The sequence below is a fragment of the Desmodus rotundus genome, chromosome 12 (assembly GCF_022682495.2).
Source record: "Desmodus rotundus isolate HL8 chromosome 12, HLdesRot8A.1, whole genome shotgun sequence".
Classification (NCBI taxonomy): Eukaryota; Metazoa; Chordata; class Mammalia; order Chiroptera; family Phyllostomidae; genus Desmodus; species Desmodus rotundus.
Genome location: NC_071398.1, coordinates 81,329,321 through 81,352,372, shown reverse-complemented (window position 1 = coordinate 81,352,372; position 23,052 = coordinate 81,329,321). Strand labels below are relative to the sequence as shown.

At 39.1% G+C, this 23,052-nt stretch overlaps 1 protein-coding gene across 1 annotated transcript in view; it reads right to left on the bottom strand.

The window, feature by feature from the left end:
* Positions 1-23,052, bottom strand: part of CD55 (CD55 molecule (Cromer blood group)) — an 85,557-nt gene that overhangs the window by 36,184 nt on the left and 26,321 nt on the right. The window lies entirely within an intron of this gene.

Genomic DNA, 23,052 nt, shown 5'->3' with positions numbered 1-23,052 from the left:
GGCTCCCCAGGAATCTGAATTACTTAGGAGGACCTTAAGCGCCCTTGGTGCTGCAAAGCTAAGCGGCAGGTGCTGTGGATTCCCCTGCTTGGGGCTGAGAAATGGTGCCCACCCAGGGACGTGGTGCCTTCAACTAGGAAGCCTGCCAAATGCCAACAAGAGGGTGTGTAAGACTCTGTGCCAAAGGACCCTTGAAGAAAGAAGGTGGAGCAACACAGTAGGGAGTGACTGTTATTTCATACCAGGTTTGGGTGGGAATCGCTTTCTTTGCCAGGGTTCTCCTTATTTACCAGGGGCCCCTCATGCATTCCACTTTGGGATTATTCTAGTCTGACTGCAGAGTGAAATTCACAGTGTGTTGAGTGGAAAGAAATACCAGGTGCCAAAACAAAAACCAGGTGCCAGAAAGCTAAGTGATAAGGTGCTGGATTTAAAGAGGAAGGTTTGCTAGGACTTTATAAGTTTATGCCAGTGGTTTCTGAGCTTAGCTACACATTAGAATCACACCAGAAGCTTTGTAAAAATCCAAATGCTCCAGATACCTCAGACAAGTTAAGCTAGACTTTCTGGAAATGGGGCGGGGCATCAGATTTATTTGAAGTGCTCCAGGTGAGTAATTCCATTGTGCAGCCAGGTGGAGAACAACAGATTTACATGGTAGTGGCCAGAGTAAAGGTCCACACAGCTTAGCGCTGAGCCTGTCCACAACACTAAAGGACGTGAGTGGGAAGGCCAGACGCTCCTGTTCATGGAGAGTAACCCCAAGAAATTGTTTCTCTTTAGGAATTTACCTGAGTCTAGTTAGCAGAGTCCTAGCCCAGCTTTCCTATCTATCCCTCGAACAGCTGACCTGGTTAAGTGAAATCCCTGCCCTGAAATTACGCCTTAGTCCATGGATTGTGGGGGTAACTGTTGTATCCGGTTGTGATTTCTTTCTTCAATGCTTTTTGATCACTTTTTATAGGTCGATATGAGCTTTATAAAGAGGAAAACATCAGTTTTCAATAACAGTTTTCCTTCTGACTCATGTTTGCTATACCAAACAGAACTGTGTGTCACCCCATGCTAGAACTGATCCTACAGGGATTCCAAGAAAGGAACTCCGATGATCCTTCTTCATAAACTATCATTATTAAAATATTAGAGTATAGAACTTAGGCTTTTAAAATCATCTAGTGTGGCTGTCATATTCTATATTAAACCATCTTACTTTTACTCTCATATTTTATATAAAAACAAAGCTTTTCAGGGCTCAGCAGTGTTTTAGAAGTGATACCAGACCTTGGTTTATTCCCCTTATGAGCCTCTCCTGTCCTTACCTACCACACCCTTCTGCCAAGCCCTTATGGGCAGGTTGAGCTCAAAGAACTGGTGTGAAAGGAAAGGTAGTATCGTCAAATAGATCTGAAGGTCAAAATCAGTTATGGAGCTGTCAGAAGACAACTTTGATGCCTGTTAGAGGTGTTTATTAAGTGAATGTAATAGGTTTTTTTTTTAATCCAGAAAAAACAATGAGCTCTGCAAAGTGTCAAAAAAAATTATCTTTGTCACCCAGCTTAGCTACACTGAGCGCTCTAAGCATTCACCTTCCTAAGTACATAGTTCTTGACAGTATTTTTTAAAAGTAACTATAATGAAAAATAACTGAGTGGACTCTTTACTAACACGTATGGCCACTCCCCAAATTTCAGCATTCCGAGGGCAAAGGAAAAAAGAGAAATCTGCTGTTCATTTATTCAGTGGTTTCAGATGTGTACAAGATTTATCCAGATGATCACTTATTAAGTTGTATAATGTTTAATCACAGGGCTGTGCACCTGTAAATAATATAATGTTGTATATCAACTGGTTAAAAAAATAAAAGGTTTCTGCACTAGCAAAATGTATACGCATTATTAAGAAACACTAAATATGCAAATGTATGACTTACTAAACATTATTTTAAATAATGACCTCAAATGGTTGTGTTTCAATCACTTCATATACATTTATATCATTTCATCAACACAACTTCATGAACTGGATAGAATTGTCTACATTTTATAGCTGAAGAAAGAAGCTGAGAAGTTACCTAATTAATCAAAATCTGTGTAGCTCATTAAGTGAGCAGGCCAGAATCTAAATCCGATTTGGTTGACTCCAAACCTATATTTACCTCTTTTACCCTACCACACCGCATTCTTTTTACTGCAGTCAGTCAGCAGAGATATTTTCCATGTAGAGGACACATAATTAGGTAACTTGGGAAGTTGATTTGGAAACCAAGGTCCTTCCGGCATCAACAGTAGACTTGAGTCTTCGTCCTTGATGTGCCCAAACTAGCTATGTGTTCTCAGCCCTGCCACTCTGTCCCTCAGGGCCTCATTTCCACATTAGTTAAGAAAGAGCTTAGGACTAAAATCATCTCTGTAGAGCTTTCCAATTCCAAAATGTTAAGTTTAGTAAAAAAAAAAAATTACTTTAAATAATAGAAAATGGGTCTATGATTTTGGCAGGAATTAGTGAACACAGATTTTACCCCTGTCCCAGGAACCATGTGATGACTACCATCGAAGACTTTTAATAAATTGGGAACCATCTGGTACCCAGAAGCACATTAAGAAAGGGTCAATACTTGTGTTCATGAATCTCTAATGTGATATATAAGAATTGTGATTTATAAGAAATGTATATTGGGCCATTCAGACAACATATATTTCTCATAAATATTTGACCTTTGTCCAGAATTCCTGACTCACAACTCTCAGGAACTCTTGGAATTTTCTAATGTTGAGATTGAAAAAGTTGTCTTTTGTTATGTTAAATGAGGTGACCTTTGGACCCCACCAAGGAAAGGGGGCTGGTTGCCACAGGAACCAACAATGTGATTCAAGGGTGTGAACTTTAAGTCCTACCCCAAACTCCTGGGAAGAAAGAGAGGCTAGGGGTTAAATTAATAACCAATAGCCAATGATTTAATCAGTTGTGGCTGTAACGAAACCTATATAAAAACTCAAGAAGCTAGGGTTCAAGAAGTTTTAGGGTTTAGAATACGTGAAGGTGTAGAGAAAGTGGTATGCTTAGAGGGGGCATGGAAGCTCTACACCCCTTGCCCCATACCTTACCCCATGCATGTCTTCCATCCGGCTGTTCCTGGGTTATATCTTCTTATAATCAACCAGCGAGCGAATGAATAAGTAATGTATTTCTCTGAGTTCTATGACCTGTTCCAGCAAATTAATTGAACCCAGAGAGGGGGTTTTAGGATCCTCTGATTTATAGCCAGTTGGTCAGAAGCACAGATAACAACCTGGACTTGCAATTGGTCTATCAGTTCCTCAATTCTGAAATGGAGAGGGTTGTTGAAACCTCCAATTTGTTGCCAGTTGGTGAGACGCACAGAAAGCCTGGGCATCTGAACTGTGTGTGGGGGAAGGGCAGCCTTGTAGGACTGAACCCTTGACCTGTGGACTTTGATGCTATCTCTGTCTCCATACAGTGTCAGAATTGAGCTGACTTTTTGGACACCCTGCTGGTGTGCAAAAATTGTTGGCATGTAAAGTGGGGCAAGGAGAAAGTCTTGTAGGACTGAACCCTTAACCTGTGGACTTTTATGCTATCTCTGGGAAAATAGTGTCAGAGTCCTGACATAAGTTTATTGGTTTGAGGGGAAACCCCTCCCTCCATGTTGGAATTGGGTCAGGGAACCCAATTTAATAATCTAGCAGGGAGGTTTTATATGGTAAATGCTATGGCAATACCTCAACCAATATAGTGTGGGGGTTCAGAAAAGAGAGAAAGAATCTTGGTGATTAGGGTGGAAGAGGCTATTGGCCTAGTGATTCAGCTAAATAACAACAAATACATCAATGCAATAAGGAAAAACGTGAAAAGAAAAAAGAATGGTGTTACAAAGGTTTGGGGTCAGGAAAGGGTCAGTTGATTCCAAGAATGGTAAGGAATTATGTTAGACTGAGCACAGGGGATGTAATATGAGCAATGGTTGAAGAGGCTGAGAGGCTGGCAAGATATTTGAGAGAGCCTTCAACTCAATGCATTTACACTATTTAGAAGCATGCAGGACTATTGAAGATTTTAGCAGGAAGTACAAGGTTATTTGGTAAGTCGTGTGCAAAATGCTGCAATGGGAGTGGCCCTGCAAGCAAAGACCCAGCAATGTCTTAAATTTTAGTTTTAAAATTAATAAATCTGTATTAAGGAAATAGTCTTGTTACTCTAAACACCCACCCCCGACATAATTACTATAGCCATTTGTGTTACCATGTCTGTTCATACAACAGAAGTTTCAGTGGAAGAACCTACAGAATTTGTTGACTGATTAGATAAGGAAGAAGGAAAAAAAAGTGGTGAAGATGACTCAGAGGCTTGGTGCGTCTGAGACTAGGGCCCTATTTTAAAACGTAGGGAAGAAATAACAAATGTGTTTTGTTATCAACAATAACAAAACAGTGTTGATTTAAAGTGCCTTGGCTGGCTGGCTGTGTGGAGACTCACAGCATGAAATGGAAATGTGCAGGAGGCTGAGCTGGGGCATATTTGAGACCTGGCTGAAGGTGACGTAACCAAGGCAGAGAGTTAGAAACTCCAAGTGGCCTGTGGGGTGAGCCTCTCGGGGAGGCTCACATTGGAGTACGAAGAATGAAGGAGGAGGAAAAGGTAGTAGGAAGGGGTAATGCAACTTCTTGTAAGCCCATGTATATAAAAATGTGAGCCAAATTGTATCACCTTCCTGGTAGGTGAGGCAACTGGTGTGTAGGAAAATTAAGTAACCAGCCCCCACCCTGTGGCCTGTGAAGGGTAAGCTGGGGCTTAGGATCTTACCCTCTGCTTGAATATCGGTCTATCCATCTATATCTTTATCTCTATCTCTATCTATCTATCTATCTATCTATCTATCTACACACATACACACACATATACACATATCTTTGTATGTGTGTGTGTGTATATATATATAAATGCAAAAATCTGTAACAACACTTTAGCAAATGAAGTCAGGCAATGTATAAAAAGGATAATACATCATGGACCAGGTGTCTGAGTATTTAACATTTAAAATTCAGTTATTATATTTTAACATATTAACAGATTAAAGGAGAGAATCTATATGATTTTTCTCAATAGATACAGAAAAAGCATTTGACAGAGCATCAATTTCTTATAAATTTAAGCATACACAGACTCAGCAATTTCACTCCTAGGTGTCACATGAGAGAAATTAAAACTTATGTTTATAAAAAGACTAGTATGCAAATATTCACAGTAATTTTATTCATACTAGTCAAAAAGTGGAAAAAATTCAAATGCCTATTAACAAGGGAATGGATAAACAGTAGTGTATCCATACAATTGAAAACTACTTGGCAATAATAAAAACAGCCTATGATACATGCAGTAACATGGATGAATCTTTATATTCTTATGCTGAGTGACAGAAGTGAGACATAAAGGATACGTACTAAATGATTTCACTTATATGAAATCACAAGACAAATTTGATCTACTGTGGCAGAAAGCAGATCAGTGACTGCATAGTGCTGGGAACCGCCCTGCCTTGTTTCAGAAGCTGTAACCCCCATGGTTAAGGCTGAGTCAGAGACCTTGAGACCATAAACCACTAAAGAGACAAAGCTTATCTCCTTGGCAGGGGGGCCATCTCTGCCCACTTTACTTTACCCTGCTTGTTCCTGAGCTTGACCAGTTAGCCAAAGACAGGTAAAATTCCTCAAGGGAGGGATGACCTAAGACAGGCATGGTCACGAAAAAGGCCCACAGGGAAGGACTCGGGGGCTATAGAAAAAGGGGGTGATGGACCCTCACCCCTTGGCTTTGACATAGCCTGAGTCCTCATTCTGTCTGCAAGAAGTCTCCAAATCTCTTGGCTGCCTTACTTCCCCCGCCTGCCTTAAGCCTGAAACAATGACAGAGGGCGGTGCAGTCCTGTGCTGAAAGGGCAGATTCCCTGGGGCAATCAGGCCTAAGAAAGAATGTATAAAATCCTGTGAAACCTGCTTTGCTAATACCCTCAATTTAAACGATAAGGGTCCAAGCCTGAAATGAGTTTGTTTCCCAAAACCTTATAGCCCTTTAGCTAACTGACCCTGACTCAGAATAAGCCCTCAGAGTTCTTTGTGTGTTATCTATTGTTTGATCCCTACTGCCTGATAATGATTGATGAGCTTGACCTGTATTCCTGTGCAAATTGAACCCAATCAAAGCCCACTGAGGAAAAGGCTCTTGGCCCTTCTCCTTTGAGAGATCAGCCCCCTCTCCTCCCCAAGCAGATCATGTCTTGGTAGACTTATTCTCATCCGTGGTAGCCCAGGGGGGGCTGGGGGGCTGCGGGCAGAGGCCCCCCACAGCCTAGGACCAAGGGTGGATGAAAAATTGTCCTTCAGAAAGGACACAGGAAACATAAACCAATAAAATAAAATTTCCAAGGAGATTATGAGATCATTCAGTCATCTTTCCCCACCCAACATAATTTGTTTTCGGCAAAGATTAGGTCATTCACAAAGATCCAGATTTGTTTAAACATTGACCTTTTTTCCTACTTCCACGGCAGCCCTATCTGCATTTTGTTTGCCTTGATTTATGATATTGCCAATTACCAAGCTCATTAGAACTGCACAAGGGTGAGGAGAGAGAAAGAAATTTACATAAAAGATTCACATATCATGTGCTACTCTTAGTTTGAGACCTAATCTCACTCGTTAACCATCCCAGTAGTGCCATGGACAGATTTTTATTACATCCACTTTCATATGATGCAACAGAGGTCCAGAGGGGAAAATAACTGGACCAAAGCATATAGATCCCAAGTCTGAGTAGGTCTAAAGTTATGCCCCTTCCACTATACATGTTACCTTCATACTTCCTGAATATTTCTCAGAAGTGTTCATTAGTGGCTATTTTTCTACCACTTTTCTTTCAGTTGTCAAATAAGTTATTTACCTAAAATGTTGAGCATCTCCCTGGGGTAAATTGTACTTTCTCATGTGAAGCTAAATAGTCTACTATAAAGAAGAAAACTTACCTTAAACAAACAATAATTGCAATTAATTTTGAAAATGCTACTACTCTTTCCTCAAGGTTCCATCTATGCTCCCTCTTCTAAGACTTCTGTAGTATTTTTGCTCCCTCCTATACATCAGTCCTTGTGTTTCCAAAGCACTTATCATCTCTTTGCTGGTACTTTCTACCCTGTATGAGGTACTGAAACACAGTCTAAATCTCAGGGATTGCATTTACTGAGGGCAGGCATAATATCTAATTTATCTTTGTATCTTTTACTCCATACTGCAATAACATGTGCATAGTAGACACTGAACAAATGTGTTAAATTGGATTTACCAGTCTATCTTCCTTGTGATCATGGAATTTATTAAATTATTCAATGGATATTGTAGATATATCAAATAAGTGATTGAAAATACCATTGTACCATTTAGACATTTCTCTCTCTTAACTTATAATTTAAGTAAATCTTCACTTTATGCCAGATGAGAATTTCAGTAGGTACGAAAAAGGGGAAAGAATTTTCCAGAATAAAAGACATAGATAATATGATTTTTAGGGCATCTGGGAAATATATGGAAGTGAGCTCATTTTCATATTCATCATCTTTCTGTCTACTTCAAGCCTGCTTTACCTCAAAGAATGGTCCCCTCATTCACCCACACCTAGGTATCTCCCCATCTATTGCTTCCATTACTTGAAAACATAAAGAAGATATTGGAATAGCAAAAATAAGCACTGGAAAAAATGTTCAACATTGTTATTCATCAGGAAAATGCAAGCTAAAACACAAGGAGATACTACTGACCACCCACTAGAATGACTGAAACTTAAAAAGACTGAAAAAACCCAGGCATTGTGAAGGATATAGAATGACTGGACATACAAATCTCAAACATTGCTTGTGAGAGTGTAAAGATACAATCACTTTGGAAAATTCTCTGGTAACTTATTATAAACTTAAGTAGATACCTTACAGTCCAACAATTCTATTTCTAAGTATTGACCCAGGGAAAATAAAAACATGTCTACAAAAGATTAACAGATTGAAATCTATGACATAATGTTCACAGCAGCTTTATTCATAATAATCTCAACTAGAAACAATTCAAATGCTCATCAGTAGCTAATAGCTAAGTAAATTGTATGTCTGCAACTACTCAGCATTAAAGAGGAACAAATTAGAGATACAACAACACGGCGAAATCTCAAAAACATGCTACACAAAAGAAGTTAGACACAGAAGCGTTCAGGCTCTATCATTCCCCTTACATAACATTCTAGAACATAGAAAACCGATGTAAGGTGATGGAGATCAAATTAGTGACTGTCGAGAGTGGGGGGTGCAAATGTGGAGGAGGCCTGACTGCTAAGCAGAAAGGGGGAAATTGGGGGAGAGCAAAAGTGTTCTATGTATTGATTGGGGTGGTGTTTACATGGTGTATACATTTGTCAAAACCCACCAAACTGAATTCTTGAAATATTTCCATTTGCTTTATGGAAACTACACCTTCAGAAAGTTGATTAAAAACCATAAGATGAGACCGAGGTTTTCAGTTCTGGAGTCAGCGGGCTTTGACAACAGAAGACCAGGCAGGTCATTAGTCACGGATAGCAAAGTCAACTATATTTTTTCCCTTTTTGTCCCACCCCCTACCCCAATTTAGCAATCAGTTCTAAGTAGAGTCACCCTGGCTTATGAGACAGTCTTAGCCTATAGGGAACATCAGTGGACTTTGCTGACCTCCAAAAAACTGGTTGTTACAGATATGAGAAAACTGACACCACAACAAAAGTAATTATAAAGGCATGTCAGATCAACCTTTTAATTTGGATGGTATAATCCCGGTTGTTTACCTATTGGAAGAAGCACAGCATCAAATAAGGGTACTCACCATTACCAGGACATCCATGGGAACTTCCAATGCAACTTCCACCAAACGAGTACCAAGGAGATTCTATTGCCCGTGCAGTTTTGATCCCAGCAGTTTTGACCCCAGCCTGCTCTTACTGCTCCACCTGAGGAGCTGGTGATACATGGTCTCAGAGCTAGTGAGAAGAGCGTCTGGCTCTCCTGCAATGACTTCCCCCCTGCTCAGTGAATCACCATACATCATGTGCCAGAATGATGTGAAAGACAGAAGTGATGACAGCAACAATTTAGATGTGTGTAGGACTTTGTTGCTCTGGGGAGTTTTTCACTGATTCTTGGTAATCCTCAGATCCACTCTGTGAAGTTGGTGTTATGAATTTCAAAGATCACCTAACTAGTCCCAAATCATATATCTGGTAATGATCGGGGTGAAACGTAAACCCCAATCATCTGAATATAGATTCTGAGAGTCCGGGACGCCACTCTCACTTCACAATACACTGCAAAATTGATAGCCGAGCCCTGCAGGTACCATATTTTAAAGGTGCTATCTATCCCGTCTGCTCACTCCAAGTGAAGCAGGGTGCAGCCAAGGGGGAGCCCCAAGAAAGGATTTGTAATGGGGTCCAGAACTCAAGGTGCCCAGGAAATATTAGAAAAATATATATAGGATGTCCTCACCCCCACAAGCCTGAGCCAGGGGGTATGGGACACATGGAACAGGGCCATTCAGAGCTGTTTTGGGTAGCAAGAGCTTTGCAGCTAACCCCTGGCATGGTTATTCAACATACCTATAACCTTTAACTGGTTTCATGGATATGTTAAATAGCTGTGGCCATGCTTTGAGCCAGGGGATGGGAGCGAATTCCACCCAAGATGGGACTGGGAAGCAACTCCCCCTGGTTACAGGGCCTGCATGAGAGCTTGGAGAAGATTGGCTCCATGCCATGGGGCCACACCTGCCCAGACTTACTATGGCAGCCCAGTAAAGCTGGAAGAATATGGGGATGCTGGCAGGTGTAACTGATTGTAGGAGGAGTCGGAAATGGGGCTGCAAAGGAAGATGGGCGCTGGTATTTAAACGTAGGCGTGGCAGCCATAGAGAGAGAGAGAGAGGACCACGTGGTTCTGAGGGGAAAGGAGAGGACTATGCAGTTATGATGGAGAGGACCATGTGTTTTGGGGGTGCTTCTTTTTGCCACGCGGCTTAAGCAGCAGGAGAGACTTTGCTGGGAAGAAAAGGGGAGAAAGGACTCTTGCTGGTGGGCCGTGAGAAGGTGCCACATGGCTTTGGATTACCTGGAGATTGCAGCAGCCACACAGCTGATGGTGCCAGGAGCCTGAATCACAGACTTCTACTTGTTTTCCTGAGATACGGTACCCCGGACTGGGCACAGGGAGAGGGAAGGACTGTGCATCTGTGGGTATTCTAGAGGACTTTAGTATGTTAATGAAGACATTAAGTCATTACTCTAAGTCTGTGTAACTTTTAAATAAATAATTCCTTTCCTTTTCGCCAGTCTCTGGCCTTGAGAGACGTCTTTCCTCTGGTGGCAGGTATTGCGAACCTAGCAGGTGTGTGTGTGTGGGGGGGGAACTTCCAGAGACAGAAAGGGGGGATCCTTTCTGTAATAATTTATCGTGAACCACCCCCCGCCTGCTCTGTAACACAAGCACCAGAATTTTTATTCTAAGTGTCTGTGGGTATTAACTGGCTCAGATGTCTCTTTTTAATAATGTCTACTGCTTCCATTAATGTAGAATCTTAAAACAACAATATAATGAATTAAGAGAACAATTACACATGTACTTTAGAATGTCCTATATTCATTTTCCCAGTTAACTTAAATGGAAATACATATAAATAAATGTAAATGCTATGTAACAACACATAGATATAATGATACTATGCTTCTGATGTTAATTATCAAACCTTACTTGTGCCTCCATAGATGTTTTTGTGCAATACCTATTTCCCTCGTGTCATTATCAGTTGTCCTTCAGGGCAGACTTGTGGTTAAAAAAAAAAAGTGGGGTTTTTTTTTTTTTTTTTTTTGCCTCACTAAGGTTTTGCAGTTGAACCGTTTCAGCCCCACTTAAAAAGAAGTTATGTTTAAACTGACTACTTATTTCATAGTCTCCTGTTTTCTTAAAGATTTTTATCTGAAAAAAATAGCCTAAGGAGATGATCCACAATATAGAAAAACTATTTAAGCAAAAAGATACTACATTAATGTAAAAAGATAATTTAGAATGTGCTTTAATATCCAACTATATTGGTTAAATACTTTTTAGTACATATAGTCACATTACTGGATGCTATGCACTTACCGAGTTATGTGTGCCAATAAACTTGAGGTGGAATATACAGTGTTTTATTAAAGTGTTAATTATTCAAATAACATGAAAATTATAAATTCTATACTTAAGATGATAATGTATGTATTAACATGGAAACAAAGTTATACTTAAAAGATATTAAAAAAATAAACCAAAATGCTAACTAAATCTGGGGTGGGGTGGAGTAAGCTTACCGATTTATTTTTCTTTCTATTTTTATTCATTTACCATGTTGAACATGTTACTATTCATTCTAGAAATCTTTATTTCATTTTTAAAGAAATCCAAACAGCTGATTCAAGATCATAATTGCTAAATATTTGATTATTCTGGTTATAACTTGTTTAAATCTAGCAATTTAAACTTATTTTTCAATAAAAACAGGTATTCTACTTGCATTTAATTCTACTTTAATCACATCTGTTCCATTTGTTTCTCATAGAATATCTTTCTCCTTGGTAGAGAATACAAAATCCAACATTTTTTAAAAGTCTTAATGATTCTTCCCATCTAGAACTCAGCCCTTCCTTTTCACACTCGCTAACCCCAGTCTGGATGTTAATAATTCTCATTGGGACTTCACACTAAGCCCTTACTTGTTCCTTCCACCTCTTCTTCTGTCAATTGATTATTGTACAATGTCCAGGTTAAGCTCCCACATGCTCAACAATTATTTACTGTTTCCACAGGATAAACCAGTTTTCTATACTGCCATCAAGGCCCTTTATAATTTGACATTAGATCTCTTCTGCCTTGCTCTCACAGGTCTTATTTGTGAATGAACAAAACTTGCTATGCCCAAGTCCATTTACCTTCCTTGCTGTCCTCTGGCATATGGTATATCACCTTCACATCTTGACTCACTCAAAGGGAATCCCCTCCCCACCTACCATGGTCCAAGTTCAGTAATCCCTCCTTATCTGAGTTTTCGCCTTGAGCAGCTTTAGTTATGTGGGGTCAGCCATGATCTAAAAATATTAAATGAAAAATTTATAGAAAATAAATTTTCTATAACATTTTCTAGAAAAGTTATTTCTAGAAATAAAATGACTTACGATTTTTAAATTGCCCACCATTCTGAGTAGCTTAATGAAGTCTCATGCCATCCCCCTTCATCCTACCTGGGATATGTCATCACATAGGTTATGACACATAGGCATTATGTCATCTCACGTCATCACAAGAAGAGTGAGTGAGTACAGTGAGAGATTTTGAGAAAGTCCACATTTATATAACTTATTACAGTATATTGTTATAATTGTTTTGTTATTAGTTGTTATTAATCTTACTGTGCTTAATTTATAAAATAAACATTATCATAGATATGTGTGCATAGGAAAAACCATAATACTAATATATATATATATATATATATTTTTTTTACATGTATATACATAGGGCTTGGAATTATCTGTAGTTTCAGGCATATACCGGGGATCTTGGAATGGATCTCCCTCGGAAAAGGAAAAACTGCCATAAATTCTTCCTTGACCATCAACCTGAAGGGGTCTCTCTCTCTTCTGAGCTCCTACAGTAATACACTTATTTTTCCTAAAATATGCCTGCATTTGTTTGTGGCATCTCTTCTAGCACTATGTTAAACTCTCTTAACCCTTATAAGGTTAGTTATCGCTGCTTGTCTTCCCCCCAAATACATGATGAAGCAGTTTGTCACAGTGCATAACAGCACTGACGCTCAAGCCTTTTGCTTAGTTTTGAATCCTGGCTCCATCTTTTATTAGCCCCATGACCTGGACAAGGCCACAGTATCTAGCTATCTTGTAGAATTAAATGAGATAATATAACTAAAGTACTTGGAACAATGCTTGGTGTGTATTTACTGCCAATTAAATATTAGTTATCATGGATGTTATTGAAAGTTATTTCAGTATAAGGATTGTTTCATATTTTTATATCTTCCACAACACACAGGAAAGAATGTTTTACTAGGGAATGATGAGGAAAAAGTCATATACTGTTTACTGACTGTTTTCTTAATGAGACTACCTTTATATCACAAGCTAGCATATCTTGAGAATTTATCAATACTCTGGTGTATTAACACTATTTTATGTGCTGTACACACATTATTTTACTAAATAGTCACAGTAAGTCTTTTGTCCTATATGGCTTTATAAGTGGTGTTTAGATTTGAATTTTAAGATACACAAATATCTAATAAATAAATATTTATTTATTTATTTTAAAAGCCAAATGGCATTTAAGGACATAAAGCAGCAGTTTCCTGACCTGGGAAAGGTAGCAATTTTCAAAATTTGTAATTATATCTTCAGATATGTACCTCCATATCCCTATTATTCATGTCTTTTTCTTTCTTTATCCATTTTAGAATTTATCTGTTGACTGCCTATTATGGAAGATCAGAATTTAACTCTCTTATTCTCCCACCTCCAATAATACTTCCCATCTCCCTCATGCTCTCAATAGAGTTATATTATAATTTTTACTTAAATTAATATTCAGAGTTTATATATGTGTACTGTATCAATATTTTTAACAGATCATGTGTGTATTATGAAATTTCCTTTTATATTAATCTTTTTATATTTTTTCCATTGCTAATTCTACCATTTGCTCAGTTTCCCTTTGCAACTTTTACTAACTTTACACAGAACCATATTATTCCTTAAAATACAAATAGACATTAAATAAACTGTGAGTTTCATTTTTTTTTCTTCTCCTTGGAATTGACAGACCTTTTGTGGCCCTTCTTTATGCCCTACCAAACTGTACTACTGTCTTTTGGGGGCCTTCTTTTACCTTGATTCTGAGAATTTCTTTGTCTATTTTGTTACTGGATATCCCCACTTCCTGCACCCTTATCTTCCTTTTTCTTGTGTTTCTTCTTGTTTTGACGGTCTATGTTCTCTAATAGCTTCCTGGAAAAAAAAGGGGGAAAGGGCATGGGAGGTAATTTTCTTTCATTGATTTTTGAAAAATCTTTGTTCTACCTACAAACTTGACTGAAAGTTTGTCTAGGTTTTAAAATCTAAGTTGAAATCCTTTTTCTTAGGATTGTGAAGATTTTTCTCTATTGTCTTCTAGTTCTAGGATTAGTAATTTCCAGAATTTGGTTGTCATTCTGATTCAAATTTCTTTATGTTTGACTGCAGTTTTATTCTCTAAAAAGTTAGAGCTTTTTCTCTTTAACCTTGCAACTCTGAAATTTTATTACAATGTGCCTTACATTAATTAGTCTTTTTTCATTTACTATGCTGAACAAGTCAATACAGAACTTCATGTCCTCCAGTTTTGGGACATATTCTCATATTATTCTTAAAATAATTTTTTTAATATTCTCTTCCTTGATCTCCTATTAGATAGACTATTATTCCTGGAATTTCTATCAGTTCTCTAAAACTTTATGTTTTCCTTGCTATTTTCATCTCTTTGTCTTTTTGTTATATTTCCACAACTTGACCATCTAATTCTTCCATTGAACTTTTATTATTGTTATGATCTTTTTTATTACTTTCAGCTCTTATTCTTTAAATAGTCTTTTGTTTTTACCAGCATCCTTTTGTCATTTCATGGGTCAAATATCTTTCTTTGTATCCAACTTATTACACAGGTTTCATTTTGTTTTTGGTGGTGGGGAGTTTTCTTCTGCTGTTTTCATTGTATGTCTTCTAGGGTGGTTTTGTTTTATCTCTATTTCGTGGTTAGTTTTGGACTCTGTTTTTCATGTTGGAGGCTTTCTTCAACTATGATCTGTGACTTTCCTTTAATATTTAAGAGTAAGTCTCCAAAAAGCTGGTCACAAAGCACTGTGTATATGCAGCAAGGCTGGTTTTCTCATTGGCTTGACTAGAGGATCACTGGGTTGGAAACATGACAGCATAACTCTGTGTGTTATCATCTGAAAGCATTTCTCTTAGATCCATTCATTTGTCTAGGAATATATGCTCCAAAGTCTTTCCTGGCAGGGGACAGAGAGGTGTAGGCATGGCTACCAACATGAAGGCATCTTTGAGGAGAAAAGGGGTCAAGAGTCTTACCATTCAATATTTGTCTTTCCTACCCTTCTTTTTTCACTTTCTGGTATCTATCCTAGAGTCTAGAATTACTCTGGCTTGATTTTTCCACTTCCTACCCCCTGCCTCCTACTAGGGTAGTCACTTGAATGCTCTGGATATGAGAAGAGTCCTTGGAGTCTATTTACTTTATGTAGATTTTAACCTATGCTCCTCTTTTCAGTCCAAACCCTCACTCCCCCATCTTAAGGGGTTTTTGATGCCTCCAGTTTTTTAGCTTTTCTGAGGTTTCTCATCTGTGGTGGGGCTCCTCCCACAGGGCCACCCCCAGCTGCCACGGATGAGAATAAATCTACCAAGACTTGATCTGCTTGGGGAGGAGAGGTGGCTGATCTCTCAAAGGAGAAGGGCCAAGAGCCTTTTCCTCAGTGGGCTTTGATTGGGCTTTGAACAATTTGCACAGGAATACAGGTAAAGCTCATCAATCATTGTCAGGCAGTAGGGATCAAATAATAGATAACAAAAAAAGAACTCTGAGGGCTTATTCTGAGTCAGGGTCAGTTAGCTAAAGAGCTATAAGATTTTTGGAAACAAACTCATTTCAGACTTGGACCCTTATCATTTAAATTGAGGGTATTAGCAAAGCAGGTTTCACAGGATTTTATGCATTCTTTCTTAGGCCTTATCACCCCGGGGAATCTGCCCTTTCCAGCACAAGACTGCACCACCCTCTGTCATTGTTTCAGGCTTAAATCAGGCAGGAGAAGTAAGGCAGCCAAGAGATTAGGAGACTTCTTGCAGACAGAATGAGGACTCAGGCTATGTCAAAGCCAAGGGGTGAGGGTCCATCACCCCCTTTTTCTATAGCCCCCCAAGTGCTTCCCTGTGGGCTTTTTTCATGACCATGCCTGTCTTAGGTCTTCCCTCCCTTGAGGAATCTTACCTATCATTGGCTAACTGGTCAAGCTCAGGGCCAATAGGGTAAAGTAAAGTGGGCAGGGGTGGCGCCCCTGCCAGGGAGATAAGCTTTGGCTCCTTAGTGGCTTATGGTCCCAAGGTCTCTGATTCAGCCTTAGCCATGGGGATTTACAGCTTCTGAAACCAGGCAGGGCGGTTCCCAACACTCAACATAAAAAGACTGGCTTCTCCATCTGCAAGAAGGTAGGCTTTAGCATTCTACTTTCTGCTAAATCAGTCATCATTCAAACTCATCTGCATCTCCTCACCCACTGCCCTTCTCATTAATTTTTAAGCATTTTACTGTCACTTTACTGGCATTTGGGGAAAGAGCAGAATTAAACATAAATACTCATTTTTTATTATTTCTAACCAGAAGTCACTAGTCACTATGTGCATGTATATGCTTATTATACTTATTATATATATATGCACACAGTGACTTAAATAAATATGTATATACACAGTGACTTATTATACACACACACATATAAATATATATATTTACTGCTTAACTATTTCATGTGATGTGATCACCTTAAGAACAGGGACTTCTTTATCAGGCAGTATTTATTTAGCATTTGGGAAGGAAATTTGAAAAATCTGGCTATGTCAATAAAAAATAAAATACAGAGGTAAGAGGCAAAAGTTGAAAACCTTCTTTGTTCCTAAGACAGAAACATCCAGCAAGTAAGACAAATGGTGAATTAACTCTTTCCTTTTAAATGGCTTAGAGAGTGGGGTCTTTCTATTCAAAATATTACCTAAAATGCAACGAAGTGCATCAATACTCATCCCCTGAAAAGGCAATTAACTTGTGAGTTATAAAAGAAAATCTTCAGGTTCCTTAGCAAAGCAGGTTTCACAAGGTTTTATGCATTTTTTCTTAGGCCTGATCGCCCGGGGGAATCTGCCCTTTCCAGCACAGGGCTGCACCCACCTCTGTCATTGTTTCAGGCTTAAGTCAGGCAGGGCAAGTAAGGCAGCCAAGAGATTAGGAGACTTCTTGCAGACAGAATGAGGACTCAAGCTATGTCAAAGCCGAGGGGCGAGGGTCCTAATAAAATCACAAAATGCATTTGACAAAATACTAAACCAAAGTCCAGTGTCTAATGGAGGTTACAATGCTTCAAAGTAGACAGAACTAATTTTATTCATTAATTTAGCAACTCTTTATCGTGCCCATACCTTGTGCCAGAAACTGGGGTTGTTGGCCATTTGATACCAGTTCTTCCCATGGGTAAAGTTGTAGGGTATGATGTCCCTTGAGAAGCTACTCTCTGAAGCAGCCAGTCCAGGACTGTCAAGGATCACAGGTGGTCAATCTTCTCCACAGAACACTAATGTCTTTCCTTCTAGTTGAAGCGCTACTTGACAAAGAAAGTGTTAACTATTTCAAATATGTGACATGTCTGTTTCCAAAAGGGACTCTCAAGAAAATTTTCTGTGATGATATCAGCACATACTTAAAAGACAAATCAGTTTCTTTGAGAAATATCAGTAGTTTTAATGTAGTAGCTGAAAATGATGTAGCTATCAATTCCTCATGGGCTAAGACCAAAATTTTCCAAAGAAATGTAAGCAGTTCTAGTGTGGATGATACAATTTGAAGTCAATTAGGGTTTATCTTTATTTCTTTCTTCCAAATCAAATCCGACAGATTATTTCCACAACACATGTTTCTGTCAAAGTCCCGTCCATTATGTCAGCAGCTTTGAGTCAGCAATGTTTACACTGAGGATAACCTGAATATTAGTAGTGTTTCCAAAGGAAGCATTTGTTTTGCTGTGAAGGACTCACAATGTCCAGTGTATTTTCAGGATGAACTGCTATAGCGTGTAGATGTTGCAAACTGATAGTCTGCTTGCTGGACCCAGAACTTGGTGTGCACTCTTTGTTGAGACTCCTAGCCTCCCCCTGCATCTCCTGCTCTAAGACATTCTTTCAACAATTGTTCCTGCTCTCTCCTGCATCATCAGTTTTTTTCTCTCATTTAGACCTTTCCTACAAACATACACATATACTGTAATTCCTCTGATCTTCAAAAAAACAAAATTCTTCTTGACCCATTTCTACCTTCAGCCACTTTCCCATTCATTTTTTTACTTCCCTTAGAACTTGTCAAAAGATTTGTGTACACTTATTGGGTCTAATTATTCCTCCTCTTCTTGAACCTATTCAATAAGGCTTCTGTCACCACCACCTTATCACTTTACTAAAGCTTCTCTTGTCAAAGTCATTAATGATCCTCATATTGCAAAATGGTAATTTCTTGGGAGTGGCAACAGCTTATGTCCCAGTTGCCCACTTCCTTCCTCTTAAAGCACTTTCTTCTCTTGAATGCCATATTCCCCTGGTTTTTCTATTTTATTGGTTGTAACTTCTCAGTTGGCTTTGCTGGCTCTTCCTCATCTCCCCAAATTCTAAATATAGTGCTTTTGTCCTCAGTCCCTTGTTCTGCTCTTTTCTCTATCAATTCTCACCTCCCTGATAACATCTAGTGTAACTGCTATGATTCTGTGAATTATATGCCATGCCTGGATCACTCCCCTGAGTTCTAAACATGGATATCCAATCACCTAATTGCCAACTCCACTTGAAGTTCTAATAGGCATTTCAAACCTAATAGGTAAAAAAAAAAAACAAAAAAACTGAGCTCCTATTTTTTGTCCCATCCCAAGATCATAGTTTTTCCATCTTGGTTAATGACAACCCATCCTCACAGTTCAGGCCAAAAGTCCCAGGAGCTTTGTTTGATGCCTGTTTCACACCCTACATAGAATCTGTCAGCATATTATTTTTTCTTTACTTCCATCCCCTACCCATCTTGTCTAAGTAACCATCATTTTTAGCCTGGGCTACTGTAGTAGCTTCCTCTGAGGTCTCCTGATTCCTTCTCTTCTTCTGTAGAAGTATACTCTCCACATAGCAAACACAGAGTCACTCCTCAGCTCAAACATACTTTGGCTTTCTATGTCACCCGGGAAAATAGCAGACCCTCACCATGGCCACAGGCCCTGTAGGATCCCCTTCTCCCTTACTTCTCTGACTTCATCTCCCAGGATTCTCCAGATCCCAGAATAGACCCAAACTAGGTACTCACAGCGTATGTGTTGAAAAAATAAATATATACATGGGGTTTTTAACATCTGAAATTTTTCCATAAAAATACCATGTTTGTGGTGCTCTTTGGCATGTCAGAAGATTAGGCAACACTGGGACTGTGTGTCTCCAGGCCAGCAATCGCTGGGAAAGGTGTAGGAGCTGTTTCCTCTGAGTAGGGCATGCTTTCCACCACTCCGCTAACTTTTATCCCCAATGATTGTATATTACCTGACTGTATAGTAGCATCCACTTCTATCCTACTTGTGTTGTTAGGAAACAATACTTTCTGTTTTTCTTTCTTTTCAACAAAGATAATTTTCAAAGTAGCAGGAAAGAAGTTAAAGGGAAGAATAATTTCATTTGTATCTGTTTTAGATGGATGCTCTGAAGTTTACCTCAAGCTTCTCAGATTGAATGTGTGAGCTCTGTGCCTTCTGTCTAAGATCTGCTTTCAGAGCCTTGGGGAAAACCTAGACACTGACTTCCAAATTATACTTTCAGCCTGAACTATGTCCTGAATTCCAGGCTCACGTACCATATACGTCACAGACGCCACTGCCATGAGTTCTCACAGCCATCTCAAATCCATCCTTAAAAGTGATATTTTCATCTCCTTCCCTAACCAGCAAGTGTAACTTATCCTTCTTCATCCTCCAACTAAAATGCCATCTCCGGTGTTTCTAATCATTATTAATGGTGCCACAAGACACCAAGTTGACCTGAGTCAGATCCATTTGGGTCATTCTAGAATTTCTCTACTTTTTTCTCATTTTCAACACACATTTCGTTCATCAAATCTGATGACTTCTACCTTCTAAACATCTCCTATTTTCTCTCTCTCTTTTTTTCTTTAGCACAATAAGTTTTTTTTCTTTTGTAACAATCTTTTAAGTGATCTTTTAGCTCTGAGTTTCCCTTACCCTAAACTCTACTCTATTCTCAATTCATGTTGCCATGTAAAACTATTTTAAATTCTATATGGCCTTGACTTTCTATAGATTAGAATTAAAGCTCCTTAGCAGGACATTCTACCCCTTGAGGATCTGCCCCCTCTATACCTTCCCACTGCTATCTCTGGTTTCTTCCCTCCACATGCCCTGTGTTAAAACCTAGCTAATCTCTTTAGTCTTCCCTATTTGCTGTGCTCTTTTCCACTTAAACTGCCAGGCTCTTTACCTAAATTTCTCTTACTCATAGTGCAGGTTTACTATTGTCAACTTCATGAAGTTCTCTGCAGCATTCCCTCAAACATATTCATAACACTTTGTACAGTATTCTATTATAACCCTTAACAAAGATCTGTAATTATTTGTTTCTATCACTAGACCATGGCCTCTCAAGGACAGAGATTAGGAGTTAATCACCTTTATGTCTATTTAGCAGTGCATAAGAAAAAAGATATATTCAATAAACAGGAATAAAATGGCAATTAAGTGAAGGTGTCAAGGGCAGAGACTTGGTTCAATTCTTTTTTCTTTCTTTGGCCCTGTGTCAAGAGTCGTGTACATAGTAACCATAATCCCATGGGCTTTTAGTAATAAAATATCAGATCTCTTAATTGTAGTTGAGTGATTAAGTGTCTCCCAATCTTCCTTAGAAATTGTGAGTCACAGGGATCTGGGTGTGGCACGTTGTATGCTCTGTCATAATATGTTACAGAGCTGTACAGTCAAGTAAGCCATTCCACCTGGCACAGAGCAAAACAGTGGAGACCCTGAAACTATCATAAACTAGGGGGCAGAAACATGACTTAAAGAAAATACACAACCAAGAGAACAAACTACATGCCATTTGTGAGGTGTTAATTCATTTTTTATTTAAAAAACTTATAAGTACCAACCCATCCTCACCAATTCTGTGGTTTCTATTAGAAAGACAAATACCATATGATCTCACTTATAAGTGGAACCTAATCAACAAAACAAACAAACAAGCAAAATATAACCAGAGACAGTGAAATTAAGAACAAACTGACAGTAACCAGAGGGGAGGTGAGAGGGGATAATGCGGGGGAAAGGGGGAGGGATTTTCAGGAACATGTATAAAGGACACATGGACAAAACCAAATGGGGGTAGGATTGAGGGTGGGAGGTGGGAATGGCTGGGGTAGGGAGGAGTAGTGGGGGGAAATGGAGACAACTGTACTTGAACACAGTAAGATAAAAGAAAAAAGAAAAGAAAAGAAAAGAAAAGAAAATGATTTGTTTGTTCCACATTCAGTTTCAGATCATTTCTCTTCCACCCTCTTACAAAATAATTTCCTTGCCTCTATGGAGATGGTTCTGTTTAGCAGTACTATTTCATGCCCTTCTGCTTGCTGTCAGCTACTGACCTCTCTTCACCACTGCTCTTGATCCATTTGGTATCCTCACTCCCTTTCTATCTGCCCATTATTTGGGATAATATCATATTCATGATTGACATTCTGGACATTTATTTCCTCAACATATTTATTTCCAATGACTTCTCTACTTCAGCCACCCATTTCCACAGACACATCCTGGAACTTGTCACCTGGCATTGCTCCAACTCTGAAAGTATTTTCATGCCTCAGACTCTGAACATAACCTTTGATCAATTACTCTCAATCTGCCCTTCTATTTCCTCACTGATACTTCCAATTTACAGATTTCTCTACTTCCTCTCTCTCTCTCAGCTCCTGTTTGTCTTGATTCCTTCCTTTCCTGATTGATATTCTCTGGTCCATCACCTCTCCCCTTTTTCTTTCTAATGCCTTACACTTTCTTACCCTGCTGTTCTTCCATTGTACCTGCCAGACCAAGTATCAAAGTTGGGTGAACTGCCTTGTTGTCCATCTCTAAATCTTCAGATGATCTACTGGAGGAAATAAGACAATGCAACAGCCACTAAACCATCTGGACTGAACTTTCAATACTGCCTATTCCCCTCATCAACTCTCTGCCATTCTCTCTCACCTATTTCACACTTTTTCCACTTTTTGCAAACATCTAGCCTTTCCCACCAACACACCCTTTTCTAACGCCCTGTAGAAAATTTTCCCTTCTAATTAGCAGCTATGAGCATAAGGCAAACATCAGCCTCCCACCCCTCACAAACACTCTTTAAGGTTCACTTTACCAATGTTTTAGGAGGAGGAAGGCTTTGTCTCTTGAGCCCTGAAAGCTGCTTCACTGTGTCGCCTGCTTCTCCTAACCTCTCCCAACTCCACCAGGGGAAAGCCTCTCCTTGGTGCCGACCACTGTCTGGAACACACGGATACAGCCTCCTCAAAGTCACGCTAGGTTTTGCCAGAGAGGTGTTGACTTTGCCTACGTTGTATATTGGGCATTTTGTATTTTCTTCTGACAAACACAGGCAATCTTTGACTGCATCTCTTTTTCTTTAGCCTCTCATCTAGTCCCTTTGGAATTCTAGTGTGCCTTTTGTAATGGTGATTTACTTTTTGTCGGGAACTTCTTGGTCTAATTATGACGAGCAAACTGTATCACAGTGGATTATGTCATGTATCCATCATCGCGGCAGAGTGCTGTGCTCCTGACATTTTCCCATAAACCCCTATTTAACAGCAAGTTACTACATATTTGAGCAAGAGGAACCAAGTTAAATTTTACCATCCCTCATAATTTATGTGGACTACTTCCTCCCTATTATCACAAGTAAATACATCTTCATTAAAGAAGCTTCACATTCTGAGAGGCAGCAATTCTTACCCATCTCTTACCAATATATAAGCTAGCAGGGAAGGGAGAGTAGGAGTTAGCAACAGAGTTACAAATGATAATA